Source organism: Elephantulus edwardii, unplaced genomic scaffold (genome assembly GCF_000299155.1).
Source record: "Elephantulus edwardii isolate Elephantulus edwardi_28Jun2011 unplaced genomic scaffold, EleEdw1.0 scaffold00198, whole genome shotgun sequence".
NCBI lineage: Eukaryota > Metazoa > Chordata > Mammalia > Macroscelidea > Macroscelididae > Elephantulus > Elephantulus edwardii.
The window spans coordinates 4,843,589-4,867,864 of record NW_006399948.1 but is presented as its reverse complement, the minus strand read 5'-3'; positions in this window follow the sequence as shown (position 1 = coordinate 4,867,864).

Sequence of the window (24,276 nt, the reverse complement as noted above, 5' to 3'; positions counted from 1 at the left end):
CCAAGAGGCAGTCGTCAGAATAGGACAAGGAAACACTGCATGGTTCAAAATTGGGAAGGGTGTACACCAGGGATGCATCCTATCTTCATACCTTTTCAACCTGTATGGAGAACAGATCATCCAGGAGGCTGGGTTCTAAGAGGAGAAATGTGGCATCAGGATTGATGAAAGATCTATAAACAATCTGCTCTATGCAGATGACACAACCCTGCTTGCTGAACTGAGGAGGACCTGAGGCGCTTGCTGCTGAGAGTCAGGGACTGCAGCCTTCCATATGGATTGAGGCTCAATGTCAAGAAGACAAAGATTCTCACCACTGGACCAATTGGAAGCATCAGGATGGATGGTGAAGAGATTGAGATTGTTCACAGCTTTATTCTGCTCAGCTCCACAATCAACCGTCTTGGCACCAGCAGCCAGGAAATGAAAAGACGTATTGTGATGGGAAAGTCTGCTGTTAGGGACCTCTCTAAAGTACTCAAGAGCAATGGTGTGTCTCTGGAGACTAAGGTGTGTCCGGTACAGGCCATAGTCTTTGCAATCACTTGTTATGCATCAGAGAGCAGATCAATGACCAGGGAGGATAGAAGGAGAATTGATGCTTTTTAGCTTTGGTGTTGGAGAAGAGTGCTGAGGGCGCCATGGACTGCTAGGAAAACAGATTCATCCTGGAGAGGGTTAAACGGGCTGCTCCTTGGAGGCAAGGATTCTGAGGCTTCATCTGACACACTTTGGACATGTTGTAAGAAGGAATCGGTCCTTGGAGGGGACCTCCTGCTTGGGAGGGTGGAGGGCAGGCACAGGAGGGGAAGGCCCTCTGGCAGATGGATTGATTCGATGCTGGGGCAATTGGGATGAGTGTGTCGGAGACAGTGAGGTTGGCACAGGACAGAGCAGAGTTTAGAGCTGTTGTACATAGGGTCGCTATGAGTCGAGAGCGACTCGACGACACATAACAACAACAAACAACAAACAACCCCATGGAACAGAGCAATGGAATATTGTATGGTTCAAAATCAGGAAAGGAGTGCAGTAGGGATGCATCCCATCTCCATAACTTTTTATTCAATACGTAGAACAGATCATTCAGGAGACTGAACTTTATGAAGAGGAATGTGGCATCAGTATTGGAGGAAGATTTATCAAAAACCTACTTTATGCAGATGGAACACCGTATCTTGCTGAAACTGAGGAGAGCTTGAAGCACTTGGTACAGGAAGTCATGACTGTAGTCTTCAGTATGGATTGAAAGTCGACATCAGGAAGACAGAGATCCTCACCAGTGGGCTAATTGGCAGCACCGTGATAGACGGAGAAGAGATTAGGGTCATTAACAATTACAGCTTGCTTGACTCCACAATCAACGCTATTGGCATGAGCAGTCAGGAAACCAAAAGGTGCATTTTACTGGGAAAATCTGCTGTCGGTGACCTATCCAGAGAACTGAAAAGAATTGATGTCAGTCTAAAGACTAAGGCATACCGGATCCAGGCTGTGGTCTTAGCAATTACTTAATATGCGTCAGAGAGTTAGACAATGACTAAGGATGACAGAAGTAGAATTGATGCCTTTGAGTTGTGGTGTTTGAGATGAGTTTTGAACATACCATGGACCACCAAGAAAACAAATTGGTCGATCTTAGAGAGGGTGAAATCAAGTTTCTCCTTGGAGGCTAGGATTTTGGAGCTCTGTTTCACATACTTTGGGAATGTGGTAAGAAGGAAACAGTCCTTGGAGAAGGACACATGCTCAGAAGGGTTGAGGGACAGCATAGGAGAGGAAGAACCCAGATGAGATAGATTGGCACAGAAACTGGGGCAATAGTTTAGGGGTGTCAGGGTCAGTGAGATAGTGGTGGGCAGGCTTCAGAGCTGTGATACGTATCAGTCACAGGCAAATAGACAGCACATACCAGCAACAATAACACCATGGAACCAGAATTATGAGCCTTGCCTCAAGTTTGTTGAACACTTTGAGGCAGAGAAATCATAATTGGCAAGACTGAGAGCTATGTAGTGCTGATTAAAGCTGTGAGTCTTAGGCTGAGGCATCTACTAAGCACATTTGGGAAGCTGTTCTGTTTGAGTGACTGTATTCTGCTACTAACCTGAATGATAGTTTTTACTTCCTAGTACAGTACTGTGTGGTCTGTGAGCTATCACAATGAATTTAGGGCATAGTAAAGAAGTACAATTGATGTAGGAATGAGTAGAAAGAGATCCAAAAGTGTGGAGGACATTGTGTTCATGTTGACACAAACAGCTCCCCTTTGTGGAGTTGGTAAAATTTCTATATGGCCATCCCCACATTTACCTTTATTCCCCATATGATTTTCAGAGGCTTGATATTTCAGAAATGGATGGGCAGACCTCTCTAGTCTGTCTTGATCTGGGAGCTGTACTAAAACTGTTCTACCATGTGTAACCCCTGTGGAATTTGACACACTGGTGGCACAGCATTAAGTATAATAGCACCCACACAATACCTCAGTACAGCAAACTAGAAGACAAGTGTTGTACTAATTAGAACAATGAAAAACAAGCAACAATACAGATGCTGAAATGACAAAAAAATAGCAATATATAGACCATTCTTCTGATCCAACAAATTGACAGATAAGTCTCACAGTCTAGGAGGTACCAAATCTGAAACCCAGGTACCAACTCTAGGGATTTTCTCTCTTTGGCAATTTTAGAAGAAAGTCTTTGTTTCTGAACTTCTGGAAGAGATTCATATATGTTCCCATTCCCAAGAATGTAATCCAACAGAATGTAGAACTTATCATACACTATCAATAGTAGATGCACATAAAATACTGTTCAACATTCATTCAAAAACATCTAGAACTATACATAGACTGGGAACTATCAGAAGTTCAAGCAGAATTCAGAAGAAGTTGTGGCACAAGGAATGTTATTGCCTATTCCAGAAGGATCCTGGCTGAGAACGGAGAATACCAGAAGAATGTCTGTTTGTGCTTGATTGACTATATAAAGGCATTTAACATTGAGAAGAATGGGAATTGCACAATATTTAATTGTGTTCATGTGCAATCTATAGCTAGACCAAAATTCTGTTTTGTGAACAGAGCAAGGAAACACTAGATAGTTTAATGTAAAGAAAGGTGTGTTTCAGGTTTGCATCCTTTCTCCATACCTATCCAATCTCTATACTGAGGGAAATTATTCAAGGAAGTGGGCTCTATGAAGAAGAATGTGGCATTGAGATTGGAGGAAGACTCAGCAATAACATTCTATATGCAAAATGATTCAGCCTTACTGGCTGAAAGTCAGGACTTAAAACTCTTGTTGTCGAAGATCAAACAGTGCAAACTTCAATATGGACTGCATTTTAATGTCAAGAAAACAAAAATTCTCAGTACTGGACCAATAGGCAGCATCATTATTGATGGAGAAAAGATGGAAATCTTAAATCTTCAATGATCTGATTTTTCTTGATCCACAATCAACACATGTACTGAAAACATTCAGGAGATGAGCAGATAGATATGTTACACTTGGAAAACCTAAAGTCAGGGACCTCTCAAAATTACTGAAGAGCAATGATGTCAGTTTGAGGACTAAAATACACCTGATTTAGGCCATATTCTTTTTGATTGGTTGCTATACATCTGAGAGCTGGACAATGAATAAGGACGTAGGAGAAGAGTAATGAATATCTCATGGATTGTCAAAAAGAAGAAACAAATATGTCATAGAGAAAGTGTCGCCAGAGTGCACCTGAGAAGCATGGATAATCAAGCTTTGTCTCACATATTTTGGGCATGTTGCTAAAGAGAGGCTATTCCTTGGGAAAATAAGCAAGCTTGGAAAGGTGGAGGGACAGAGAAGAAGAGGGAAAATCTCTAATACAAGGACTACAGCGATTGCTGTATTGTATACAGTTATTGTATACAGTAACTGCAGCAATGAGTCAAGTGTGTCAGAGATTTTGGAGTTGATACAGGATAAGATAGGGTTTAAATATATTGTTCATAGTGTTGTTTTGAATTATACTCAACGATACCTAACAACAACAACATGGCCCTTGCTCTTTTTACAACACAGAAGAACTAATTTATATCATAAACGGACTCAAATTTCATATGTATTTTTCACTCAATAAAAACTTCATTTACTTCTTTCTCAAGTACATAGGGAACATTTTTCCAGAATCGAATGTATACTAGAACACAAAGCAATCCTCAACACATTAATTACAAAACAACAAACCAAAAATACTAAATAATGCAAAATATAAACTCAGAGCAAAATATCATAAAACTAGAAATTGATAACAAAAAGATGAAGAATTAAAAAACAAACAAAAACACACTTACCCATATGGAGGCTAATTAATATTTTGCTTAAGCACTACTGGGTCATAGAAGAAATAAAAGGGAAACAAGAAACTTAATAACAAATAAAAATGAAAATACATATTAAAACCTCTGAAACAAAACAAAAGTAGACCCCAAGGGGCAGATTATAGAAATTAGCAAACAAATAAGGAAAGAAGAAAGGAGTAAATGGAACTGTTATTGTTGTTTACTTTTAAGCTGAGCAAGACTTATAGTGACTCTATGAACAACAGGCATGAAGCCTCTCTACAACTATCAAAATTTATCAAAGTTTATAGGGTACCTGGAGGCATGTCTTCAACAAACAGAAAAAGACAAACATGCTACCCTCACATCTTCTAGAAGAAAGAAAATCATAAGATTAAGAGCTGGATCAGTGGTATAGAAAATAGAAGTATAATTGAAACCATAAACAAGATCAGGATCTGATCTTAGAAAAGTTCGACAAAATAGACAAACCATAAGCAAACTTAGCCAAATAATAAGCAGAAGTAACTCCAATAAAAATGAAAGAGGTGACATTATGATGGAGCCGACAAATTTAAAGGATAATAACAGAATATTGTAAAAAGCTATGTTGTTATTTTTGTTGTGTACCATCAACTCAGAACCGATCTATAGCTTACCTTCCAGCAGATTTTCAGAAGAGGAGATTGCCTATCCTTCTATATTCTGATAAATATGAAAACCTAGAGGAAATGGACAAACTTCTAGGAATCCACAACCTACCCAAACTGATACACATAGAAGTAAAACACTTGAACATCAATAACAAAAGAAGAAATTGAGCAGGTGATACAAAAGAAGAAATTGAGCAGGTGATAAAAAGACTCCCTCCCCAAATTGCCACCCCCCAAAAAAAAATCCTAGCCCCGACAGCTTCATGGGTGGATTCTACCAAACATTCAGAGGTGAACTATCACCAATTCTACTTAAACTGTTTAAAAAATACAAAATCCAAGGGACACATCCAGGTTCATTCTATAAAGCAAGCTGAACTCTATTGCCAAAGCCAAGTAAAGATATCATCAAAAAGAAAACTACAGACCAGTATCATTCATAAATATAGATGGTGTTGTTGTTAGATGCCATCGAGTCATAGACTACTCATAGTAACCCTATGAATGAAAGGCCTGAACACTTAAACATAAATAAAAAAATAATTTATAAAATTATGACTAATATAATTCACCAGTATATATAATAATAATACTTTGTCATGACCAAGTGGCATTCATAAAGTTATAATGCAAGGATGGTTCAACAGAAGAAAATCAATGTTATTCATCACATTAACAAAACAAAGAACAAGAACTCCATGATCCAATCAATTAAAGCAGGAAATGAAAAAAGGCTTTGACAAAATCCAGACAACTTTCTAATCAAAACACTCAACAAAATGGGAAGAAAGGGAATTTCTTCAACATAGTGAAAAGTATATATGCAAAATGAAGAGCTTTTAAATTCTCAATGTAAAGAGACTATAGGCATTCCCATTGTGAACAGTGACCAAGTATGGAAATGCATTATCACCACTCCTTTTTAGTATTGTAATGGAAATGCTTTCTATGGCAATAAGACAAGAAAAGGAAATTAAAGACATCCAAAGGCTTCTCTTGGCAAAGAGGGGTAACATTGTCACTATCTGAACACAATATAGTAGTTTACACAGAAAACCTCAAGACTCAACAAAAACTTATAAGACTTAGCAAAACATTTTAGCATAGTGGCAGGATACAAAATCAACATATAAAATTAGTTTAGTTTCTCTACAGCAACAAAAAAGCACAGGAAAGGAAACTAGGAAAGCAATATTATTTATAATTGCCAGCTGTGAGATAAAAACAAATAAACTTACAAATAAATCTAATTAGAGAAAGAAAATAGTTTTATAAGGAAAAGTACAAAACACTCCTACAAAAAACAATAAGAAACTTAACTAAATGGGGAAATATTTCCTCTTCATGGATAGAAAGACTCAACCTTGTGAAAATGGCTATTCTACCAAAAACAAGCTACCTGTTCAATGTAATCCCAATACAGATACCAAATTAATTCTTCAAAGAGATAGAAGAAGCAATTTACAGTTTTACTTGAAAGGAAAAAGAAACCAAATAAGCAAAACTTTTCAGCAAAACAAAGATGAAGCCGAAGCATTGTACTTCCTGACCAATGAAATAGAAAAGAGTCCCCAGTAATCAACTTATCTACCTATAGTCAATTGGTATTTGACAAGAAAACAAAACTTATTAAATGAGAAAATGAAAGCCTCTTCAACAAATGGTGCTTACAAAACTGGACATTTCCCTGAAGAAAACAGAAACAAAATCCACATCCCACACCATAAACCAAAACCAAGGTGGATCAGAGACCTAGGGGTAAAAACCAAAGCCATAAAGAACACAGCAGACAAATTGGGGGGAAAAACCTAAGAAGCCTTATCATAAGTAAGCTTGCAAATAGAGCAAAATTTTTAGAACCAGTAGAGGATAAATTCAGTGAATGAACCTTCATAAATAAAACCCCGGTGTGTATATATTTTTTTTGTGATAAGATGGAAAAGAAGCCAACAAACTGGGGAGGTGGGGGTTGGGGTGGATTGCCAGTGACATTTCAGATAAGGGTATCATGAAGTAAGTTCACGGAAGTACAAGGTCTCCACATGAAAAAGATAGATAACCAATCACAAAGTGGGTAAAAGACATGAAAAGACTCTTGACATAGGAGGACATATGGATGGTCAACAAATTAAAAAAAAATGTTAAAAATAATTGGCAATGAAAGGGATGTGAATCAAAACAACAATACAATCTTGCTCCTATAGGAGCAGCAAAGTTTAACAGGTTATCAAGCAATAAATGTTGGAGTGAATGTAGAGGTATTGGAACTCTTAGCTTTGCTGGGAGTTCGTAAAATGGTAAAACCACTCTGGGAAACAATTTGACATTTCTTCAAAAAGCTGAACATAGAAATCTCTTATGACCTAGCCATTCCACTGATGAGAATGTAGACCTAGGACTTCAGAGCTCAGACACAGAGACATGTATGCTTATATTCACAGCAGTGTTATTCACAGTACCAAGAAAATAAAAACAATCCAAATCACCATCAACTAATGAGTGAGTAGAGCATTTGTGATATATTAACACAATTGAATACTATGCAGCAGTAAAGAGCAATGAGGACTGGTAAAGTGTGACGCAACAATGGAAGAGTCTAGAGAGCATTATTATGGAGTGGAATATCTCTGTCATAAAAGGGCAAATACTGCATAAAACAGGCAATAGGAAAGTAAATGAAAGGTGGGGGAGAGAAGAGCACAACTTAATAGCTAGACAAAGAATACTACAAGAACCAAGAAAAAGAAGAATAAATATAAAGAAAACATGGCTACTGCAATTAGAAAATAGGAACAAGATAGATATAGCTGTTTAGAAGGGACAGGGAGAAGGAGAGGTAAAAGAAGGAAGTGAAACTCATTAGAGAGGAAAAATTAGCTGCAGATGGGAAGTAAAGAAATAGGTAAGGTACAATGAGGACATCAGGAGACAGGGAGATTGTTGTGGTGCTGGAGAAGAGTACTGAATGTACCATGGACTGCCAAGAAAACAATTAGATTCATCCTAGAGAGAGTTAAACCAGGCTGCTCCTTGGAGGCAAGGATTCTGGGGCTTCGTCTGACATACTTTGGACATGAGGATAGACAGGTCTTTGGAGAGGGACTTCCTGCTTGGGAGGGTAGAGGGACGGCGCAGGAGGGGAAGACCCTTTATGAGGTGGATTGATTCAGTAACTGGGGTAATCGGGATGGATGTGTCAGAGGCAATGAGATTGGCACAGGATAGAGCAGGGTTTAGGGCTGTTGTACATAGGGTCGCCATGAGTCGCAAGTGACTCGACGGCACATAACAACAACAACAACAACAACAACAGAAGTTGGTTTTTAGATTCAATTCATCATCGTTCGTTGTTAGGTGCCGTTGAGCTGAGTCGTAGGTGACTCATAGCGATCCTATGAACAAAAGGCCTGAGCACTATTCATAGAGTCTCCAGAGGCATGCCATTTCGGAAGTGGATGCCACTCCTGCTTCCCAGGTTCAATTAGGATAACAAAACTGACCAGTATAGTATTGTATATACCTAATTTGTGTGACTCGCACTTAAAGGTGCCATGTACCTAGTGATATGGATTTCAAAGGCCTTACTTCAAGAACTACAAAAACAATAAATATGTTTTAAGTCATTAAATTTTGGCTAATTTATTATAGCTGTGAGAGGAAACGAACAGAAGACAAGTAGAGTGATGACAAGTGGATTAGTATCCTAGAATTAGTGGGTGAAAAATATTTTGCAATACTTGCTTGAATGTGACAAACCCAGGACACAGAGTAAAAATATCTTGTCTGGGACCAGATGCTTGTGTTCCATTTTTCAAAGCAAGGAAAATATTGACAATTTCATCTTCTTTTTCCTCACTTCCTTGTTGTAAGAATTGGGTTTGTTTGTTTGTTTGGGGTTTTTTTTGTTTTGTTTTTTAAATTGAGTAAGGAGTGAGCCTGTTTGAGTTCCAGCTCATGTAATCAGAAGCTCAGATATATGATGTCAGTAGACTTTGTTCATGCCTTGCTTACTGCCCTTGAGGGAAGCAGTGCTTAGGTCCTTTAATGCATTATTGGCTTCTTCACAAAATAGACAAGTAGCCAGCAACTTGGAAAGATGCTGCTCGATGTTCTGACAGGGAAAGATGCTTCTCGATGTTCTGACAGGGGCATTGCTTCACCTCTTTAGAGAAGCCAGAGACAGTATTTGGATTTTTGGTAACTAAGTCCATTAAGAGAAGATACAAAGCTATTTCTTACCAGGGAGATCAGATTCTTTCATGAAAGTAGAAAACAATAGTTTATGCTTTGTAACATGTTAAATGAAAAACATTTAAATTGTTATTTCAAAAATCAGTATATATAACTAAAGACTATCTATATCATTATATTGTTTCCAAGTTCTCTCAGCTATTATATCATATATGCATGCTAAAAATACCATCTTGATTTTCTATAGATAGAAGCTAGTTGAAATAATATGATATTTATATCTTCACATGTCCTTCCAAGTGGAAATGGAGACAACAGAGAGAATTGCTTAACGGCACATTTCCAAAGCCAGATGCCTGGAGTCCCATTCTCACTCCAGTGGATGCACGGAGCAATCTGTTTATCCAGAAACTCATTCTTTTACCACAGTGAATTGTATTTCATAGAACTGTTAAAAGAATTACATACATTAATAGTTATAAAATAATTACAAAAGTTCCTGGAAATGTTAAACTGGATTATAAATTAGAGAAAGGGAAGACAATAGTAAAAGTAAATAATGATAATGTGAGAAAGTGATTCGAATTATAGAATTCCTTTTGGAACAAAGAAATATGGTTCACTGTTAATCAGAGGTAATTTCATTGCAATTAGAAAACAGTTCAACAAATTTTTAAATGTGAGGAAATATTTAAAATTTAAAGTGTCACTCAAATCAAAGGACAATGAATATGAGAATTTGAGACTGAAGTAAGGTAAAATTTGTCTTTCTGATATTTAATAGACTTCTGTCTTTGCTTCTTTCAAATTATTTAGTATTTTTCTCTTGATGTACTAATAGTACTTTGTTGCACCTATTTACCTATTTTCTAGTTCCTCATGGCTATATAGCACCCAAAGTAACTAAAATAATTAATTCCTCCAGAAAAAGAAATGTCTTTCTAAAATTTTAATCGGATATACATTTCAGTTCCATTACAGATTTTGTGCAGCAGAAGTGGAAATGATATTTCTGAAAATTTTACTGCAATTAATTATTCACTTTCATTAAAAGATAAAGTTGATTTTAGGAAAGGCCAAACTGCCTTCTAGAGTGATTATACCATTTTACAATCCTACTAACAATATAGAAGAGTTCCTTATCTAAAAAAAAAAAAAAAAAACCAAAGAGTTCCTTATCTCGCCACATCACTCCCTGCTCCCCTGATAAACTTTCCCATTGTTACTGGGGTAAGAAGGTATCCCATTGTGGTTTGATTTGCATCTCTACTATTGTCAGTGATTTTGACCATTTCCTCATGTGTTTTTGGCCCTCTGAATCCCCTCCTCTGTGAAAGGTCTCTTGCCCATTTTGTAATTGGATTATCAGCCTTTTTGTTCTTGAGGCCCAGAATTATTTTGTAAGCTTTTGTTAGGAGACCCTTATCTGAGATGGTATTGCCAAATTTTTTTTCCCAGTCAGTAGGTTTTCATTTCACTCTGTTTGAAAAGGTTGTTGATGAGCACAGAAATTTAATCTTTAGAAGATCCCATCCATCAATTTTACCTTCCTCAGATTGTGCACTTCTGGCTATATTTGACGTCCCTTTATACCATAGACTAAGCCTTCTAAGCTTGATCCCAGTTGTCTCTTAGGAACTTTGTGATTTGAGGCCCTATTCCCAGTCTCTGATGCACCTTGAGTTGATTTTTGTGTATAGTGTGAGATATAGATCCTGTTTCAGCTTTCTGCAGTTAGCAGTCTAGTTTTCCAGCATCATTTGTTGAGGAGGTTTTCATCTTCCCATTTGATAAGTTTTATTTCCTTGTTGAATATTAGTTGACCATAGATAGATGGGTCTATTTCTGTATTCTTAAATCTGTTCCAATGTTCTATGTGCCTGTCATTGTACCAGCACTATGCTGTTTTGGTTTCTACTGCTATGTAGCAGGTTTTACTGTCAAGGAGTGCTATGTCTCCCACTTCATTTTTCTTTTTAAGAACTGTTTTGCTTATGCGGGGTGTCTCTTTGCTCTCCAAATAAATTTAATAAGTTCCCTTTGATCTCCTTAAAAAATCAATTTGTTATCTATTTTGGGATTGTGTAGAACGCGTAGATTGCTTTTGGTACGGTTGCTATTATCACAATATTGAGTCTTCCTATCCATAAACAGGAAACATATTATGACCCAGCTATTCTATTGTTTGGAATATACCTTAAAAAAATTAGGACTGAGGCACAGAGACTTGTACAACAATGTTCCTAGTAGCGTTGTTCACCATAGAAAGAACATAAAAACAGCCCAAATGCCCAACCACCATGGAATGGATTGAAAAATTATGATACATTCACACAATGGAATACTATGCAGAACCCAGGAGTGCTGATTTTGCAAATTACTACCTAACATGGAAGTGGCTGGAGAACGTCACACTAAATGAACTAATTTAGTCTCATAAAGACAAATACTGTGTAAGATCATTATTATTAAACAAGTGAGAGGATCCAAGGAGAGGAGGGGGAGTGTTTAATCATAGGATCACACGATTTAATGAGTGGAGGGAGAAGTGGATAAAGAAACGGGGAAAGATGTGGTGTGAAAAACAATGTACATGAACTTTGTAAGTAAACCAGTATAAGATAAAAATACATAAATTAAAAAATAAAACAATAAAAAAAATAAACTGACCCTTTCTGAAGCTGAAAAGGAAAAAAAGAGATGACTTTAAGATGTAATATCCAGTTATTCTGTGAAAAGCATCCAACTGTACTCTCTACACTATATGTAAATGAAAAAAATGTGAGGTCCTCTGTGTATTTTATTGTTGTTGTGCCCTATGGAATAAGAACTGACTCATAACTGACTTTCCAGCACATTTTCAGAGGCAGTTAATATATGGGAGAAGATTGCCCATCCTTCTCCCACGAACCAGCCTGGAGCTGTGTGCCTTCAGGATTGTGGTGCTGCTTCTTGCCTCTAGGCCACAAGAGCTCTCTTACATATTCATGTATTTTTAATAAATTTTAATTTAAAACCTCAAAGTCCTCCTTCTACTTTCTCTGCCCCTTTTCCCCTGTTTCCTTTTTCTATTGAGCATTTATATGCATCTTACTCAGTTATGCATCTCTTTTTACAGCAATGACTTTATGCATTATTTGTCTGAGACTGAGTTATTTCACTCAGCATAAAGCTTCCTAGATTCTTCCATGTTATGCAGCATTTTACAAAGTTGTTCCTTAGTAGAGCATAATATTCCATTGTGTGAATGTACCACAATTTCTCAATCTACTGATTTACTTTGTATTTTGGCTCTTTTCATTTTTTTGGTATTGTGAATAATTCTTTCTTGAACATAGGTGTACATATTCTGATTTCCTTGTAGTATATTCCTAGCAGTAGAGTAGCTGGATGATATGAGATTTCTATGGTCAGCCTTTTAAGAAATGTCAAACTGTCTTCCCATGTGGCAAAAGGGAAATCACTTGTATAGCAGAAGTTAGTGTGCAGTTGGAGGTGGTGGTGAAGAAATAGGAAAAATTCAGTAGAAACTTGAAAAGTCAAGATCATACTAGACATAGTTCAATGGTAATTAGTTGCATAAAATACACTATATTAATTAACGTGTAAATGCAAGGTATGTAAAAAAACAAAATGTAAATGAAAGACCATATAAAATTCAATGTATATGCATCAATATATAGGAATGGTTTTCTATAAACTAATAAAAAATGATAAGAACAAAACAACCCTACAACTAAAACTCACTGTTAGCACGTATTTTCCTACTCATGGTCACTCATGAGTCATAGTGACTCTCTATGGACTTGCTAGGCTGGAAATTGCAACAGGAGTAGACTGTTCATGTTTCTTCCACAGAGATCTTGGGAGATTTGAGCCAATGAAGATGCACATCCAGAAGTACATCTCTCTAAGGACTACACCACTAGAGCTCTCTTAACTTTGATGAGTATAAAATAACCTTAGGGCTTTAAATGATGATATGAAAAGAACGAGATTTAACTTACAAAAGAACGTAGCCATGGTGTTACAATGGTTAAAAATTTGGTTTTGAATAGAAAAATTGATGAAGAAAAGTATTGAAGATTGAAACATAGGAAATTCTATGAGGAAGCTTGCTTTATCCTAAAGGGTCACTGTGAGTTGACTCCACATAATAGTTTTTAAGAAGTATAAAACATTTGTGATTAAAATTTTTAAAAATATAAAATTCTTAATCATGTGAACTTGCTTTTTCCAATCTGAGTTTACTGAGGCTCCATATCCATCAGGGAAAATATGTCAGAGCAGAAGACAATGATGGTCAGAGTTTGTTTTAAAGGAAGACTTACAGATTGAGGAAATGTTGCAACACTGAAGCTAGCGATTGCCAGATGGCTGTTTTCCATGTCAATCCTAGCTCTGCTGAGGTTTTCATATGATGTGCTAGAAGAGAATGAATGAGTTTTTAGGGATTAGTACATATTTTGTCTATTCTTCCTAAGTATATTTACACATTCATGTTATTTACCTAGGTCCTCTAAGTTTCAGGAAGCTAGCAAAGAGTTGTTTGTTCAGCTCTTATAAACCCTAGGAAGAGAGAAGAACTACTACTGTTTGTACACCTCCTGTAAACTCTAAGAAGGGAAGAAGGCTGGCTACAAAAAGCCAAGTTAGGAAGTCAAATCAGAATCTTAGTACAGGACCATTTGAGGAGGGTCCGCCTATTATGTGCATATATTCTTGTTTTTATTTGGTGCCATCAAGTTGAGTACGGCTCATATCAATTCTACTAACAACAGATCTGAACCCTGTTCTATTCTGTGCCATCCTCACAATCTCTGACGCACTTAAGCCCATTGCTACAGTTACTGTGTTAATCTGCTTGGTTGATTCCTCTCTTTCAACATTCTTCCGCCTTTCCAAGCATTATGTTTCTCTCCGATGAATAGCCTATCCTAGCAACATACTCAGAGTATATGAGACAAAGTTTTATAATGTTTGCCTCAAATAAGTACTCTGGCTGCACTTTCTCCAAAACATATCAGTTTGTTCTTTTGGCAGTTTGTAGTATACTCACTACTCTTCTCCAACACTACGTTTCAAAGGCATCAATTCTTACATCATCATTGTTTACTGTACAGCTCTCAGTAGCATAGCAAGTGATTAAAAATAATATGGTTTGAATACAGTAGACCTTGGTCCTAAAACTTATAATATTGCTTGTCAATAATTTGGAGAGGATCCTGACTGTAGACTTTCGAGTACAGTAAGTCTTCACATCTCCTGACAGCTGAGACCAAATATATTGATGTAGTTCCAAATCAGATAAAATAATTTACAGTGTCACTCTTTTCTCCTTCTGTCTTGATGTTGCCTATAGTTTCAGTAGTTAGAACTTTTTATTTTCTTGATGCTGAGAAGCAATCTGTATTGAAGACCACAGCGTTTGACCTTCTGAAGAAACCATTTCAAATGCTCGTCCTTTTCATCAAGTAGCAGGAGTGGCATCAGAGAGTTGGACAATGACTAGGGAGGACAGAAGGAGAGTGGATGCTTTTGAGCTGTGGTGCTGGAGAAGGGTACTGAATGTACCCTGGACTGCCAGGAAAACAAACAGATCCATCTTGGAGAGGATTAAACCAAGCTGCTCCTTGGAGGCAAGGATTCTGGGGCTTCGTCTGACATACTTTGGACATGTTGCCAGGAGGGACGGGTCCTTGGAGAGGGACATCATGCTTGGGAGGGTGGAGGGACAGCGCAGGAGGGGAAGACCCTCTATGAGATGGATTGATTCGGTGACTGGGGTAATCGGGATGGGTGTGTCAGAGGCGGTGCGGTTGGCGCAGGATAGAGCAGGGTTTAGAGCTGTTGTGCATAGGGGTCGCTATGAGTCGGAAACGACTCGATGGCACATAACAACAACAGCAGGAGTGGCATCCACTTCCTAAACAACAGGCCTCTGGAAACGCTTTGAACTTTAATAAATGTCAACAGTTATAAAAAGGCTTCAGACCTTTTGTTCATAGGGTCGCTATGACTTATGCTCTACTTGACTGCAATCAACTACAACAACAAGGTATGCCTATAAAGAGTTGACTAAAAGTAAAGGTCATCTAATGATCTGCTCTTAGATGTTGTTAAAGAAACTTAGTAAGGAGAAGTGGAAGAGTTGACTAGAACATTTGAAATAATATTTTAATAAGATTAAATAAATAATGAAAGATGTAAGAAAACCAAAAAAGTGAAGGATGCTATTCATTTTCAAGCCAAAAGAATTGGAATAATTAAAGTCTTGTATTAAAATATTAATGGTTGTAAAATTGTAAATTATACTGGAAGCATGAAAAAATAATAAAAGGAATGCAGTCACTGTACCAAAACAAATGGCTACCATTCAACCATTTCAGAAAGTAGCGTATGATAAAAACTGATGCTATTTACAGAAGATAGGCACTAAAAACCTGGGGAAAAGAAGATTCAAGGATTTCATAGAAAATAAGTCAAGATATTTCAACAAATAAATGCAAATGCTGAAAGTCTTGATTTGTCTATACTAAGAGATTTGGAATACTAACTATCTGAACAACAATACAATGAGATAATCTTACCTAGTTCAAAGGAGAAGCAAACAAAACACAGAAATTATTGAGCAATATTATTAATATTATATAAGAGTAAGATTTTGTTAAATATAATTGTAAAAATCTAAAACCTGCACTAGTACATTGGCATGGATTTTCCTTAAAAATTTGATTCAGAAGAGAATATAGAAGGAGGGATATTATTGCTATCGCAGATAAATTTGGGCAGAAAAAGCAGAGAATATAAAAATATATTTGCCTGTATGCCTGTATTTTGTTGGCTAGATATATTTATTTGTATGTTTCAAACAAGGTTTAGATAATATTATAAAAAAGGAGAATTTCAGAAACATGTGCCCATGTAAAATTTGCACATAGACTGGGAGCCAGTTGTTAAGACAACAAGGGGACATTGTGTACTTTTAAGTCAGAAAAGGTTTGCATTAGGGTTGTGTACATTTTTCATTTGTTTTTTATCTTTCTGCTGTCTGTAGAATGCTGAATTAATATCGGAGAAAGATTTCTTAATAACTTGCAATATTCAGATGACATAACTTACTTGTTGAATGCAGAGGACTTAATGTCTTAAGAGATGAAGATGAAGGACTAAAACCCTCAATGTGGATTATATTTCGACATAATAAAAACATAAATCCTCCTATCAACTGAACCACAAAGCAACAACATTACGGTAAACACAGAAAGTATTGAAGTTGTCAAGGACTTTATTTTAATAGCTCTATAATCAACATCTATAGTGAAGAAATCAAATGAAGTGTGGCATTGTGCAAATCACTTGCCAAATACCTTTTTTTAAGTGTTAAAAAGCAAAAAACTTATCTAAAGGGCAATAATGTGTCTGGCCTAAAATATGCTATTTTCAATTGCTTCATACCAACCTGTAAGATCTGAATGATGAATAAAAAAACTGAAGAAGGATTAATACATTAGAATTATGGTTTTGCCAAAGAATACTGAGTATATTATGGCTGCCAGAAGAATAAACCAATTTATCTTAGAAGAAGTATAGTCAAAACGCTTCTTGGAAAGAAGACTAGTGAGACTTAATCTTACATTCTTTGAGCATGTTATTAGAAAGGGTCAGCCCCAGAGATTGTGATAGAGACTGAAACACTGTGCTCAACAATGGCAATAATTTTACAAATTAGGGGGTCAGCCAAAGAGATTGTGATAGAGACTGCAATACTGTGCTCAACAATGGCAATAAGTTTGATGGTGTAGGAAGAGTGGAAAATGTTTCTCTGTGTTCAGCATTGGGTCACACTTTAAGTAGTGACTCACTGGCACCTAACAATAATAATAGCATATGTCATTGGTTTTAGAATATGTTTCACCATATAACTTATATGTTTCCTGTTTAAAGCAGGAGAAATAGCTCATTACTTTTGCTTTTATGAAGTGTTTTTATAAGTTATATATCAATATATTCTTTCACCACTACATGTCTACCTGTTTGTTGTGTAGGAGATCTTGATTAATGCAAATAATTCTGACTTATGAAGTGAAAGACAGGACATTCAAATTCATCCAGAAGTGATTATAAAGAAAGAGCTGATGATCTGTTTCCAAAAAAGTAACAAACATAAAAATTTCATTGAGTGAGTCCTACTCTGACACATATATGATCACCAGGAGTTGGAATTCATCTGATGACTTGTTCGTAGCTGCTGTTGTTTGCGTGTCAGAAAATAGAACTTAAATATTTTAGTATTTACACAGTGAAATCTCACAAAATAGTGAATGAGCTATATTAATGAAATATTCTTAGAGGATTCTCAAATGAAAGAGATGGCTCATAGTGATAGTGATGGAGAATGTAGAGTACTACATTTAGAATGGATCAATTATCCAGATTAGGTAAAATAGAGACAAATAGAATAAAGCAGTAGAGAAAAAGAAACATAAGAAAACTTGAAATTGATAGCTTAGCTTGACTAAAATATTTAATAAAATGCAAGGGAAGTTACAGGAATAAACTTAGGAAATTAGTGTCAAGGAAGGTTTTCTTTTGTTACTGAGATATTTCATTCAGCATGATGCGTTCCAGGGTCCCCATGTCGTGTAATGTTTTACAAGTTCGTTGTTTTTCAGTGCCGCATAGTATTACATCGTATGAATAAACCATAGTTTTAATATCCATTCATTTGTTGATGAATGTTGGGTTTCCTCTATCTCTTTGCTATTGCAAATAATGCAGCAATAAACATAGGTGTGCATATATCTTGGATGGTGGTTATGGCTTCTTTAGGATATATTCCTAGTAGTGGAATTGCTGGGTCAAATAGTATTTCTATTTCCAACTTTTTGAGAAAACACCAAACTGCCTTCTATAGTGGTTGCACCGTTTTACACTCCCACCAGCAGTGAATAAGGGTCCCAATCTCTCCGCAACCTCGCCAGCTATTTCTTGTTTGCTGCTCTGTTGAACTTTGCTGTTGTTACTGGGGTGAGATGATATATCACAGTTGTTTTGATTTGCATTTTTCTGATAGATAGCAACATTGTCATAAAACAGGACTGACAAGGAGGGTTGGGGGGGAACAGAATAAGTGGCTAGATAATGACCATTGCTTTGGAACAGATGGAAGAAAGAACTGTCGAAAATTAAAATATGGTTAGGTATTATATGTACAACATCCCAGAATAAGAGATATAACATTGAAAAAGGACTGGGACAGGGGGTAGGGAATCGTGTAACAATGAATGAATATTAAAATAAATAAATAAACTGGGGGAGGGGGAAGGGAGGACAAGGTGGTAAAATGCCTGCCAATGAATGAATGAGAATGAAAATGTAACTTCTCTGTAAATGTTCATTAAAAAAAATCACAATTAAAACAATATTTCATATCTTTTTATAAAAGGAAGGTTTTCTTGAACCTAGTGAAGATATTGTTTAGAATCATTGAAAATAAAGCATGGAAAAACAAAATAAAGCAAAAAAAAAAACCAAAAAAAAACCCCACCCTGAAGTACAATAATGGGAAAATCAGATCCCATTTTATATATAACTCCATGAGAATGTCTGGGTCAGTAGGGCCATAAAGACAGCTCCAACTGACTCTTGGTAAGATGTTGAGGATGCAAGTATTAGGAAACAAGTTTCAGGATTTTATGAAGAGAGTTTGCTGGGTGTATATAACTATGAACTATACTGAAATGTAGAAATATAAAGAATACTTGAAAGAACAGATTGATTGATTTTACTTTTTTCTCCAAGACTGAACTAAGTACAGTATAATCAATGTGCAATACTTATTATACAGAAAGGTACATTAAAATTTAGGGAGAATAGCTTTCTACAAAGGAAGCTTTCTTTCTGTCTCTCTCCTATTAGGTTACATAGAATTTATTCCATGAGAATAAATAGGAAAGGGAAATGTCAGTAAGATGCAATGCATAGGAGTGTCTTCTGTGTTCATTTTCCACTGTTAAGCATTAAAATAGGGTCGCTATGAGTCGCAAAGGACTCGATGACACATAACAACAACAACCCATTAAAAAATGTTTTTCTCTTCCTTTAGAGAAAATTTGTAGAAGTTGCATCATCCCATCTTACTGATAATTTGAAATATTTTTATGTTGTCATATTGTTATTTTCCTATAATTTACATAGATAAACAGCTATTTAAAAATCATTTATAAACGAAATTTAAAGATTTTACACTATATACGTTGTCTATATATATCTTCAAGCCAAGAAGCAAGTTTGTGTCTTTGTTTTTTATTTCTTTTGATTAGTTGGTTTGTTGTGTTTTGGTGGTATGTTGGGTTTTTTTAATTTTTTGCTGGCAATGATGTAGAAGTAACTTTTTGTTGGTTTTAGTTGTTGTTTTGTCCTCTATTTAGTAACTAGCTTTCCTGGATAAAATCCAATTTAACTTTCAGTATTTTTAAACTTTTATGTAATACTCCTATAACTGCTGATACCAATATTTCAAGAGTACATCACTGAACACAGAGTTCGAAGAAATGTACAAAATAAACTTACACTTACTAGTACACAGTTACTCCATCATATGAAAATCTTGAAGACAACAAAATTCCTATCACCAGTTTGTTTGGCTCCACAGTCAACACTCTTGGTACCAGCAGCCAAGAAATTAAAAGACAAACTGCAATGGGAAAGTCTGCTGTTAGAGACCTTTCCAAAGCACTGAAGAGCAACGATGTCAGTCTGGCGACTAAGGTGCGCCTGATCCAGGTCATGGTCTCTGCAATTACTTGCTATTGATCCCTTTGAGCTTTGGTGCTGGAGAAGAGTATTGAATATATGATGGGCTGCTAGGAGATTAAACAAGTTTTTCCTAGAGAGGGCGAAGCCAGGCTGGTCCTTGGAGGCAAGGATTCTGAAGCTCCGTCTGACATACTTTGGACATGTTGCAAGGTGGGATCAGTCCTTGGAGAGGGATGTTATGCTTGGGAGGATGGAAGGATAGCTCAGAAGATGAAGACCCTCTAAGAGATGGATTGATTCAGTCACTGGGGTAATGGGGATGGACATGTTGGAGACAATTAGATTGGTAAAGGATAGGGCTGTTGTAAATGAACTAAAGAGTAATTTAAAAAGAGTAATTAAAATATGCAGACACGCGTGTATAGTTAAATATAATTAATTGTACTTTCAATAAATGTATAGTCATTTAATATAATGAAGATAGCCTATATACTAATATAAGTATTATTTCTATTAACAAATCTGATTTATACTTTTTATCAATAGTATTCATCCTCCTGCCCATGGAATTGGAATTAACTAACAGTTTATGATTTTCCAAGGCTATAAATCTTTACTGGATGATGTTTCTTTTATTCCTGCAGTGCTACTGGTGCCTTCGAACTATCAGAGAGATGTGGTCTGTAGCAATGCAACTCCCTACAGACTATGAAACCAAAGCCACTCGTATATTCTTATTGGGTTTTTTTTTCCTTTTTTTTCTTATTGTTTTTTGCAGGTTGTTGAACTGGAACTGACTTGTAGCTTCAGCAGGCATTCAGAGGCTATAAACTGCATGGAAGGATAGTACTCACTAGCAGATTTGAATCTTTGGATTGGAAGAATAGCTCCTTAATCATGAGCCACCAGAACTTTAAAAAAAATCACTTTAGAGTTTTTATAAAATGCAATTTGAATTAGCTAAATTTGATGAATTAATATAAAGTCTGTAAGTCTCCCTCACCCATCTTCCAGCTTAAAAACAACAACAACAACAACAACAACAACAAAACCCCAAAGTTTAGCTTCATAATGGAGGGGGGCGAAAATATATTGTTATAATTTCAATATCACTTATACTTTAATCAAACTTCAAAGCAGGCCACTCCACTGTATTATGATGTAACTTAGACATCTCAAAGTAGTCACCCTGTATAATTAAAAGTACAATGTGTCATACACTTCTCCAAGGAACATTTTCAAAGTACTCAAAGCTAAAATCAATACTTTGCACTCAGAGTGGATTCATCCAAAGATTTGAAAATGTTTTATGCATTTTGAGTCATTAATTCTCTGGAAATGCTTAGAGGTTGCAGGAAAATTGTATTATCACTGCATATTTGGAATAACAAGCTCAAAAAAGGAGGAGTTGTGACTAACAGTGAGTTTATGTTGTGATACTCAAAGTGGAATACTCAGTCCTGTTGCCAGGATTTAGGAGATTTAGCTGGTGCCAGGAACAGATGGAACTAATAGAGGGGAAAAGCAAAATAAGTGTATGTCCTCTAAAGTGAGTATGTTGCTCCAATCTGTCATATTGATGAGAAGTGAAAATTCATTGTCACAGGATGGAGTTAAATATAAGTTGGTGTGTTTTGGATGTTTTTGGGGTTTAAAAAAAATTTGTATGTGAACTCTTCAGGAAAAGTAATAAGTACCTTCAAAAAATTGAAGATTCAAGTTCATATTTTAGTTTTAACAAGTAAAAGTATTCACTGTCAAAAAAGGTAGATAAATTCTTTTCTTTGGCACACTTTTTTAATAAAAATTCATTTTCAGATTGATTAGAGCAAAGATAACTTAAAAATAATGCATATATTTCACAAAGCTATATAACTAACTTTCTAATGATCCTCTATTATCCATCTAAGGACAAATTCATTTTTCTATCTCTTGGCAAACATGCAGGAGAGAATTTTTCCTTAATTATGCAGAATTCAAACTGTATTCATTGTCCTTGAGTCAGTTCTGAGTCATGGTGTCTCTGAGACACAGTAGAGTTTCAAGTACCGAAAAATCTTTATGGAAGCATGCTACCTTTCTCCTATGCAGAGTTTGGTGAGTTCAATATGCTGACTTTTAGACTGTAGGCCAAGCTCATTAATAATCTTTGTAAAACCAAAGCATCTTATAACATACCGAATGTTGTTGTTTTGGTTCAATGTCGTTGAATCAGATATGACTCATTGTGATCCTCATTTTGTACAACGGAATTAAACTCTTTCCTATCTTGTGCCATTGGCACAATCGCTGTTATATTTAAGTCCATTCCTACTGTCACTGTGTCAATTCATCTGCAGGGTGGTCTTTCACTTTCTTGCTGATTCTCCTGTGTGGAGTTAAGTAGATGATGAATGATTTGGGTAAAAGCATAGGGAAGCAAAGTCAAAAGTAAAGCTAAACTCACAGTGCCTTGCACAGTTTCTGCTGGAACCTTACCAAACTATTAATGAAGGTCAAAGGCTAGTTTTTATACAATCATAGCCAAGAGATACACATGCTCCCTTTTAAGAAAGATTCCAAAGCTTCAGAAAGTTGACAAGCCCAGTAAAGAAACAACCTAATTAGCATATTAGTGGAGTGAGATTCAGTGATGTCATTAGCAAGCACCAAAGTGGGAACCTCCAGCAACCTCAGTTGGACTAGACATGACTATCCTTCATTTGCATAAGCCTTACTCAAAAGGCTGGATAAACATCTAGCCCTTCATAACTCATCTTCTTCACCCTTTTCTTTCTCTGGAGAGTTCTCTCTTCCTCTCTCTGCAGCATACTTTTGCTAATAAGCTGACTTTACTGTCATTTTCTCTTATAAAATCCCTCTACTAACACTTTCACTAATAAACTGACTTGACTTTCGCCTTTATTCCTGCTTTCTTTCCTTCTTTCTCAGCAAGTGATCCTTGTTCTTAAAGCCTGTTGATTTTCCAGTGCTTTGATAGCCCTCCACTTGCTGCAACAAATACTCAGCTCATGTTAAGACTATTTCAAGTAAGTTAGGCAGTGACTCTTTTACGAGTCACTAAAATTTTTGTAACATGGAGCAATGACTCTTTTAGGAACCATTGAAGTTTCTGTACACTCTTCGTTGCCTCTATGGAAATGACTTTCCTGTTGTTTCCCATCCAGCTTAAACATTTGTTTGACTGGACAGGGCTAATGAAACCAGGGAACTTACCATGTGGTGCTCACTCCATTTTTCCAAACAGAGTATATTTTTCCAGGGACTAGACCCTCCTGAAAACAAGTCTAAAGTATGTGATAACATTCCCAAAGTCAATTTGCTGCACTGTGGTTGCTTCTGTATTACTATATAACTGGAGAGATACTACTAATATTTCAAATACTAGCAGGGTTACCCAAGGTGGACAGGCTTCAGTGGAGTTTATGATTATGAATTACTAGGAAGCAGGATTTGCAATCTAATTCTAAAGTAATGGGTTCTTGGAAACTCTATGAATAGCAAAGGAGCATTGTCATACTAAATAGGCAAGAGAAAAGATGGAAACAAACAAATATGAAACCTGATCCTGGCACCTTTTTAATATGTGAATTATACCATCTAACAACTCTACCATCCTCTTATATTCTTTAACCACTTTGCCAGAACTTCTACATAGAGAAAAAGAAGAAAATGGAATGTTCTTCAGCATTATTCCATAACCACCACCATTGCAATCAGTCTAATTCTTAAACATGGTGACCTTATGAGTGTCATAGTGGAACTGTGTTCCATTGTTGTTGTTGTTGTTATGTGCCGTCAAGTCGCTTGCAACTCATAGCGACCCTATGTACAATAGTCCTAAACTCTTCTCTGTCCTGTGCCAATCACACTGTCTCTGACACTCCCATCTCGATTACCCCAGGCACTGAATCAATCCACTTCATAAAGAGCCTTCCCATCCTGCGCTTTCCCTCCACCCTACCAAGCATGATGTCCCTCTCCAAGGACCGGTCCCTCCTTACAATATGTCCAAAGTATGTTAGACAGAGCCTCAGAGTCCTTGTCTCCAAGGAGTTGCCTGGTTTAACCCTTTCCAGGATGAATCTGTTTGTTTTCCTAGCAGTCCATGGTACCCACAATACTCTTCTCCAGTATCACAGCTAAAAAAGGCATCAATTTTCCTTCTTTCCTCCTTAGTCATTGTCCAACTCTCTGGTGCATAACAAGTGATCACAAAGACCATGGCCTGTACCAGACGCACCTTAGTCTCCAGAGAGACACCATTGGTCTTCAGTACTTTGGAGAGGTCCCTAACAGCAGACTTTCCCATCACAATACGTCTTTTGATTTCCTGGCTACTGG